Consider the following 9,161-nt stretch of genomic DNA (forward strand, 5'->3'; position numbering starts at 1 on the left):
CAGTCCACCACAGGTACTGTCTTGTTTTAATTAACAAGATTCACAGTGGTGGAGGGATGATTTGGAGACCACACATGTGCACGGGGAACACAGTCTCCCCCTTGTCCTGCCTGCCTCATCCTGAAGCCCCACGGTGTCCAGTTTCCTGTCACCCTCCGGAGATATTTCACATCTGTATAAATATCCATTCCTTTGAAACAGAAGTTACAGCTTGTTCAAATGGTGCGTCTGGCCGCCTGTTTGCTCAGTAGCTCTCAGTGTGTGAGACTGTGTCTGGCGCCTCCTAGTGCTGCACAATGTCCCCCTGGCAGGTGTGGTCCAGTCACTTCCCAGCCCTTGTTGGTGGCACAAGGTCACTGCCATTCTGTTGCTTGTGTGGACAGTGCTGCTTGAGGCTTCATGCTCGGGTCTGCCGGTGCTGAGGAACAGGCTCCCACAGCAGAACAGCTGCTTCTCCCATGAGGACGGAAATGGACGGGGGTGCAGATTCTGCTCCCGTGGGCAGGGTGAGGGCGACAGCAGCAAAACCAGAACTGGCTCCACCTCCCAAAGGGCAAGGGTGTCCAAATGGAAGTGTGTGCACGAACATGTGGACCTATGCACAGATGTGTAGTGTGTGCATGAGCATCTGTATGTGTATATGTACACTTGTGTGTGCATGAGTGTGTGGATGTGTGTGCTCATGTGTGTGCATGTGTGGACATGTACCCGTGTGTAGATGTGTGCATGTGTGTAAGGATGTGCATGCATGTGTGTATGTGCAGATGTGGTGTGTGCATGTGTGTACATGTGTGCATAGGTATGTGGCTGTGTGTGTACACATGTGTGCACACTTGTGTGGATGTGGCTTTTGTGTGCTGGAGTGGAGAAGTCATGCAGGTGGAGGAGGGTAGAGGGCGCAGCCTGGTTGGGGTGCAGGCACTCCCTGGCCCCTTCCCCTCATGTCAGCTTTGCAGCGTGTGGCCAGAGCAGGTGCCCAGGGCCCTGAGACTGTAAGGGACCCGCACTCGGTTCAGTGGTCTGTTGTCACCTCCTGAAATCCTTAACAATTTTGGAGCAAGGGCCCCATATTTTCATTTTGTGTTGGAACTGCAAGTTCTGTAGCCAGTCTGCCCCAGGAAACCTGCAGGTGGGGGTGCACACTGTCCTTGGAGGAGGAGTACCAGGGCAAGATCTCCTCTGGGTGCCATCAGCCACTTGAGTTTACCTGGTTAATGTGGCTGGGTGAGGCTGGGGGCTAAGCATGCAGAGGCTGGGGAGGGGGACCAGAGATAACAAATAAGAATGTAGACACCCAGTTAAATTTGAATTTCAGACAACAGATACATTGTTAGCATGAATATGCCCCATGCAATACTTGGGAATTACTTGCTGTTTTTAAATCTGGCATCCCAGCTGGGGGTGTCTGACCAGGCAGACAGGGAATCCCAGTAGTTTCCAGGTGGGATGTGTCAGTGCGGACTGTTGGAGTCGCTGCTTCTGGATGGAGTGGGCTGTCCTACCAGCTGATGTTTGCAGACAGGACTCTGTCCCCAGCGGGTTCCGGGTCCATAGGCATCCGGAAAGAGTGTCTGCGGACCTTGCCATCCTCAGAATTTTGCTTGCATTTAATATGTGTAATATGCAGAGAAGCGGGTCATTTCAGATTAGCACCCAGCATGTAATGAGGGCAGCTGCTTCCATCCATCTGGGACCTGCTCCAGTATCTTGTCCAGGCTGAGCCCACCGGCATCTGCCAGTCTCCATTTAATGAGTGATTTGGGATTAAAATAGGAGCCAGCAATAGGGCACCGATCTATATTAAATCTTGGCAAAATGAAAATTGCAAAAATTTATTTAGGGTCGTGATAGGAGGAAATTTAATCACACCTCATCCATGACACCCTGTCGGTGCGGGACAGAAAACTGAGCTGCCATGAGGGGAATTATGATGTTCCCATTTGTGGAAAAGGCTGCCCACCACATCCCGACCTGGCCCTCGAAGGCATGCCCAGATGGTGCATGAACTCTGTGCTGGGCGTTCACCCGGCATCCGTACCTACCCCTGCAATAGCCCTTCTGACTTGCTTCTTCTACTGAAGCCTTCTCCATCGAGAAATACAACAGGAGAAAAGAGTTGAGACAAGATTTGAGCAGGAAGGATTTAAGCCCTTCCTTATTCCTGTCTTCCAGAGATAACGAAGGATAAAGCAGATCTGCTCCCAGCCCATTTTATCCCATGGGCTGTGGTTTTATAGCATCTGTGAGTTTGAGTCCTTTCTCATATAAGAGCATTTCCCGTTTCTTTGTAAGATTCTCCTGTGATGCTTCATGACTCGCTTATATTCTGTAATTCTTAAGATAAGTTTCCAGTAAGGGCCACAGATGTCTCTAGGTTGATGCTAACTGACAGCAACTTAGTGGGAGCCGAGCTCATGGGGGCCTCATTCCTCCCAGACCACTGTTGTTACTTTTACCTAATCAATACTTGAGGGGATCCCCCTCTGAGCCCTTCCAGGCCTTTAAAAGTGAGGTGCATTTAACCCCACACCGGCCCCCTTTCTGCTTTCTCTACGCACCGCAGCAGCTCCCATGTTTCTCTGTCCCATCGGAGAGGTCACCAGTGACAGTCAAGCATGCCACGCTGCAGCTTTAATCCAGAAACGTGGTTTTAGAAATGCGGGTGACAGTTGGCCTGACTTGGAAGGGCTGCCAAGCATTGACCACACTGTGACTTCTCTGTCTTTTCACCTGGGCCCCGGGATTGCAGGCAGGAGTCATCTGGAAACCTCAACACTTACCAATGGAATCTTTCTAGAAAGACGAAGGTCGGACTGACCAATTCATTCCCCAAACGTCTCTTTCACGTCCCAGAGGCTTGCGCAGGGCTACTCCTGCTGAAATCAAGGTGGCACACGACTTTCAAAACTTTGGTGAGAGCCACTATGAGTAGTAGTGACGGCTGCACTCGGCACAGCGCCGAGGTCAGGGAACCATCTCCCATGGCTCTCAACACCTGTCACATCAGCGATCACTCCCATCTGATGGGCTGAGGCAGAGAGGGTCAAGCTCCTCACCCCACGACTCCATCTACAAGACATTCTGGAAAAGGCAGAACTGTGGACAGAAAGCAGAGCAGGGGCTGCAGGGTTGGGGGCCCGAGAGGACTTTCTGGGGTGGCTGCAGCATCCTGTGTCTGGACTGTGGTGGCAGCAACATGGCTGTGTGTATTATCAGCATTCGCGGAACTATGCATTTCGGAAGGGTTCATTTTACTGTACAGAAATGATACCTCAATAAACATGCCTTAAAAAATCAAATTGTACACTATAAAAAATTCTGGAGATGGAAGATGGTGCTGGCTGCACGGCATTGTGATGTCCTTAACGCCACTGAACTGTACGCTTAAAAATGGTTAAAACAATAACTTTCATGTTAGGTATATTTTACCACAATGCAAAGAAAAAGATCACATGTGAGGGAAGGAAGCGCCCTTGTGGGGGAGCTACCCCTGTGCGTCCCTGTTGCAGATTCTTCAGACGAATAATCCTTGTATTTACTGATCTCGATCCTCCCTTCAGCGGGAGGGAGCCGGTTCCTGGCCACACCTTCCCGTCCCCTGCAGTGGCTGACATCACAGCAGGAGCATGTGACTCCCGTCAGGCCTGGAGGTTCTTGTGGATGGGGACATCAGTTGACTGTGGTTTAGCACCCGTGAAGGTCTGGAGTGTGCAGAACAGCCACTCAGTCCTGAGTGCTCTGTCACTCCATGGGGAGGAGCTGGGGTCCCAGTAGGGGGAGGGGCAGCCTGGCACCCAGTGGCACATACAGATGCTTGGCCCATCTCCCGAGCAGTGGGAGGGTGCTGGGGTCAGAGCCCAGAGCCCTGACTCACCCTAACTCTACCAGGCAGCATGCGGCCTCCCCCTGCCCAGCCGCCTCGTGGGACCTCCACCCACGTCTGCTCATTTTCAATTATTTTGGAAACACTCTGTTCACCTGCGTGGTGGGAAGAGGCGTGGGGGAGCCGCTGAAAACCACGCATCCCCTTCACACGATGTCCTCAGCCAGATTTCAGGCTGTAGCAAGGCTGCTAATGAAGTCAGTGTCCTTGAGAGTCCATCATCCCCTCATCCGTCAGCACAGCCACTTCCAACAGATTAATCAGCCTCATTGTTCCCCGCAGGGCTGGAGACAGTCCAGCACAGATAACAAGCAGGTTTCGGAGAACCATGTCCCCTCAAAACCACCTTTAAGCCAGGGTACTAGGAAAAATCAGGCAGAATCACCCCACGGTGAGCTCATCAGAAGGCACTGGCCTGTCCTGCCCTACTGCCTCCAGCCCCCTCTCCCAGGCTCCTTGTCTCCTGTAGAGCCACCCCCTCCACTTCTTGTAAAGTTTGATGAACCAAAAGGGCCGGCTACTGGCTACGTGGGGCGGGTCGGTGCTGGGCTGGCCAGGATGGGTGGAGGCATCTGGGATCGAGAAATCAGGACCCAGGAAGTGACCACACCTCAGGGTATAGACACCCCCCCCATCTAATTGTTCACCTCTCTTTGCAGAGTCAATCCTGACTGTGGCTAAATTCAGCTGTTCTCAGTCCCGGTTGCTTTTACTGTGAGAAAGCAACTCACTACTGGGCCTAGCAGACACCGCCCCTCACAGGTCCTGCCGGCTGGTCGTCACTCTGCCTCCTGGTCTGCACAGGATGGTCCCACCCACTCCCTGGAAGAGCTGTGCGGGTGGCAATGGGCCATCACCTTATTTCCTCCAGGCCACAGTCACGGGGCTTGCTGTGGTCTCGGGACACACGTTTATGCCATGTGTCTCAGCTGCTGCACATGATGGGCACTGCTGCAGGCTCCGGGGAAGAGCAGACTTGAGTTTTGAATCTGAGCATTATTACTTTTGAAAGAGTAACCTTCCCTCCCAAGACTTAACTTCCCCGTCTGAAAAAACGGGCAATATAATCCTGCAGGTCAATTGTCCTGAATCCACAGTTCTCAATTCCAAAGGCTCTTTAAACGGAAACTTTAAAAAAAAAAACAGTTTGACAGCAAAACCTGTCCTGGACGGATCAGAGGCGGAGGTGGCCTCTGTCTTGCTCGGTGTGGGTGTCCTCAGTTTCAGGGTCAGATAAGGGCTGCTCCTCCGAAATAAAGAAGTCAGCTGTTCAGGCCACACTACCAACACTAGCCTCCTCCTGTGGCCAGGTTCTGTCCCCAGCCTTCGACTCCCTGGGCTGCTTCTGCACCCAGTGCTGCCCAGGGCTGGCCATGGCATGGGAAAGGCAAGCACAGAGAGAGAACTAGAACCAAAAGCAGCCCAGAATGTTCTCACAGCACAGTAAGTGCAGGAAGGCTAAGCCTCATGCCCGAGGCCAATCTGCTCTAGGCCCAGGAGCCGCCCAGAGGTGCTCAGCCGCAGACCAAGGCATGAGAAATCCTTCCTGCCCCCTCAACATTGGCCTCTGAGGCCGCCCACCTGGAGGATGGCAGGACAGGAGGCACACGCCTGGGCTGCACCCACCCCCAAGGGGCAGGTGGATGTGCTTGGGGGACCCCGGCTGGGGCAGGGTGGTGGTTCACCTCATTCCTCCACACACCTTCCAGACCCCATCTGAGTCCAGATGCAGTTGGCACCTCTGCTGGGGGCAGTGACCAGCGGCTTAAGACCCCAGTGTACGTTGGGGGTATTTTGTGTCACAGAATATACTTTTCTCCCCAAGGAGCTGCAGGGGGGGAGGGGATTGAGGGGGGAGGCAGCCTTGGGACGTGTGGGGGTTGGGCACGATGCTCCCTACTCCCTGGACGCAGCCCCCAGGAGCAGCCCCTGCACATCCTGGGGTGATGCTTCCTACCCCGTATGGTGCCCTGAAAGTCACTAAGGTGTCACGGCAGGAGAAGAGACAGCCCTGGACGAATCTGCTCTTTGAGGAAAGCTCCAAGGGTAAGTGAAGAAAGTTATTTGCAAGTCCTGACAGTGGGCGAAAGGCGTTTGTTTTGGAAACCCAGCTTCCTGAACGTAAAATGGCATCTCCCCACTTGTCTACAAGGTTTGAAATGAATTCGCTAACGTCATAGCACAGCTGAGGGCCGTGAAGGATGCTCCCCGGCAGCTGGGACAGTCTGTCCGGGGGCGCAGGTCAGCAATATGCTCCAGAGCACAACACACTTGTTCCGACGGCTCTTTCCATCACAGCCTGGCTGCCCTGGTCCCTCTGGTGCCAACAGGCTCATGGTGGGTTTCTGAGTCCTAGCCAGTGGAGCTCGTGGTATGTCCACATGTAGAACACCAGGAGGGCAAGTCCGTCACCAGTTTGCATCATGTGGACGGTGGTGGGTGAACTTTGGAGTCCTGCTTCCCATTCACACAGCGACGGACATGCAAGTGGGCCACAGTGTGCCCCTGCTGTGGTCATGTCTGATCCACGTTCGACTGCAGCTGCTGGGACCCCCCAGGCAGATGCGGCTAGGAGCGACCCTGATGAGCCCACCAGGTGTTTGCTGCGCATGAAATGTGGAGGCTGTTTGTAACTTCTATGCCATCTGTGGTCAGGGAAGGAAGCACTGGAGAGCCGGGGGCACACAGCTCTCGAGGCCGCGAGCACGCAGAAGCTTCAGATGGCGGAGACAAAATTCGTCCTGTCAGATGCCTTGTGGCCATCAGAGAGCATCGTGGGCCCGCTTGTGTCTCAGGTTTGCAGCCAAATATCCAGACTGGCCGAGGCGTCATTAGGCAAGGGCCATCCGCATAGATCTGGGGAGACTGGCCTCACGTCAGGCTGAATCAGGGGGCCCCGGGAGAGCGACTGACTGTGGGCTCATTGCTTTAGACAAAGCAGGGCTTGGAGGCAAAACAGGCTGGCTGGGGAGAGGCTCCCACTTCCTCTGAAGTGCAGCTGAGCTGCTCCTAGGAAACCCTGGGGCCGACGTCATGCTTCTGTCCCCAGTGGCCCCAGGTGGGGCTGGTGCGCCAGGTGGCCTGTGTATCTGTCGTGGGGACAGAGGCCATTGACAGGCCCATGCACGGCCCTGCATTGCGCTCTGATGGCTGTGCCTCCTGGAATGCAGACAGTGGTTGCTCGAGACATGGAGGCAGCTTGCCTTTGTGCTCTGACAGGGCAGCATCTGGCCCTGGGATGCCCACAGGCACCTCGATTCCACAGACGCAGCCACGGAAAGACAGAGAGGGTGACAACAGGGCAATGTTGGTTTATTCAGAGTCCCTCCTACACGTGTACCTCACAAGTGCTACCCCCTTAGGGAACAACTCTTACCATCTCCCACCCAGAGAGCTGCTAAAGACCAGCGTTTACACATTTATATGAGTTAATATGCCTCAGGCACTTCAGACTGGAACTAACCCAGCATAAATCACTTTTTTCAGCAAGGAAAACAAAGGTGACTTTGCTAATTATTTGAACTTTTCTGCATTTATGGCAACATGGGCTTTGTTCTTTTGGGGTTAAATTTGCAAATGTGTATTAACTTTCTAATTTTATGGAACAGACTTTTGCTGGGGTATAGGAACATAGAATCCAGGGTTATGAGTCCAAAGGGGTAATTGTTGGAGAAATGATTTAATACATCACAAATCCCTCTATTTCCATCCCCTCAAATGGGATGCCAAAAGCAATTAAAGACTAAAAACATATCACAAACAAATTCACATTATAAAATTGATGTAATCATTCTCTGCTGGATTAACCGGGGCTTAGCAGTCTCTGTTCTATGGCTGAAGCCAGAGGTCTTTCAGACGGCCAATGGCGAAGCCATGGTGGCTTTTCGGTGGGAAAGAGGGTTTGTGCATTTTGCCTATCCTTTCAGGAAAACAGTTTGTCCTTTATAAAGAGGTGCCTCTTCTTTTAATGCTCCCCACCTGCAAGGGAAATAGGCATGCATATTGGCACAGCCAGAGTCTGTGCTGGGATGCTTATTAGTTTAATCGTAAGGTAGAATGAAGTTCCCCAGTGATCCTAGTAACATCTGCATAAGTAAAAAGAGAAATCCCATCTCTGGGATGAAATAGCAACAAAATGAAACAGCTGGAAGCCAATGTGCCCGATGCCCCAGAGTCTATCCATGAACTTAGAGGGGCTGGAGGAGGTGATGCTGGGGACAGGCTGGGGCAAACTCCAGGCCCCGGATATGGAGCTGGGTTTCAGGGTAGTGTTTTGCCCTCAGAGTCTGGATGTTCTGAAAACCAGGGGTGCTGTTTTAGGTGAGCTAATTTCCTAACTGGGATGAAGCAAACTCTCTGGGTGTAAAGTATCTTGGGCACCACTGAAACCAAAAGTGCTGGGGCCACGGTGATTGACCAAGTAGATGGGAAAGTCCTCACTGAACAGTTTGGTTTTGTGTAGGCACAATAGCGGGTGGAGGGGCTGGCTTCTAGTTCTGCTGACCACAGGGCACCAAGTCACGCAAAGGTGCAGGAGAAATGAGTCTGCTGTCTGGTTGTTTTTAAGAAAGGAAGGGGGGCCGTGTGACCCCCCCTTTTGCTTTCTAGCCTGTGTGGCCCTCTCTTTCCACCTGCCAAGCCAGAGTGCGCCCCGGGGAGAGCGGACAGATGAGCAGCAGGCGTCCAGCACTTCACTCACAGGCAGTGGAGGAAGATGGGAGCAGGACTGTAGCCGGGCAACTTGCCTCTCCTGACCTGGCATGGGACTCCTACAGAGTCACCAGGCTCAGAGAAGCCTGCCTTAAGCTCCACAAGCTGGGATTCCCGAATGAATCCCGTCCCTAAGAGAGGCCGAGCTGGGGGCTCATAACCGAGTGTGAACGAGTCATGGTCTGTGAGTTGCTGGACTGAGTCCTTCATTTGTGTGGTTAACAGAGGAAGGAGGAGGAGGTGGCTCTGCCCCAAGACAGACCCCTCAGTGGGGTGGAGGAGGACACAGCCTTGTCACCAAATGGGGCCACCTTCGGGGGTTCACCTTTTGTTCTGCTGCATGCCGGCAGCTACTCAGGCTTGGGTTTGGCTGGCCAAGGCAAGGCTGGAGACGGGGACAGGGTGTGGAACCAGCGACTCAGTGACATACACCACTGCCTTTCTTGGTGGAAAACTGCTGGTGGTCCTTCTTGACACCTGCCCAGCCCCAGCACTTTGGAGAAAGACTCAATGAGTCAGGATTGGGAGAGAAACAAAGACGGAACATTTCCAATTTGCCTAGCTCTAG

This window comes from Cynocephalus volans, chromosome 1, assembly GCF_027409185.1.
Source record: "Cynocephalus volans isolate mCynVol1 chromosome 1, mCynVol1.pri, whole genome shotgun sequence".
In the NCBI taxonomy this organism is placed as follows: Eukaryota; Metazoa; Chordata; class Mammalia; order Dermoptera; family Cynocephalidae; genus Cynocephalus; species Cynocephalus volans.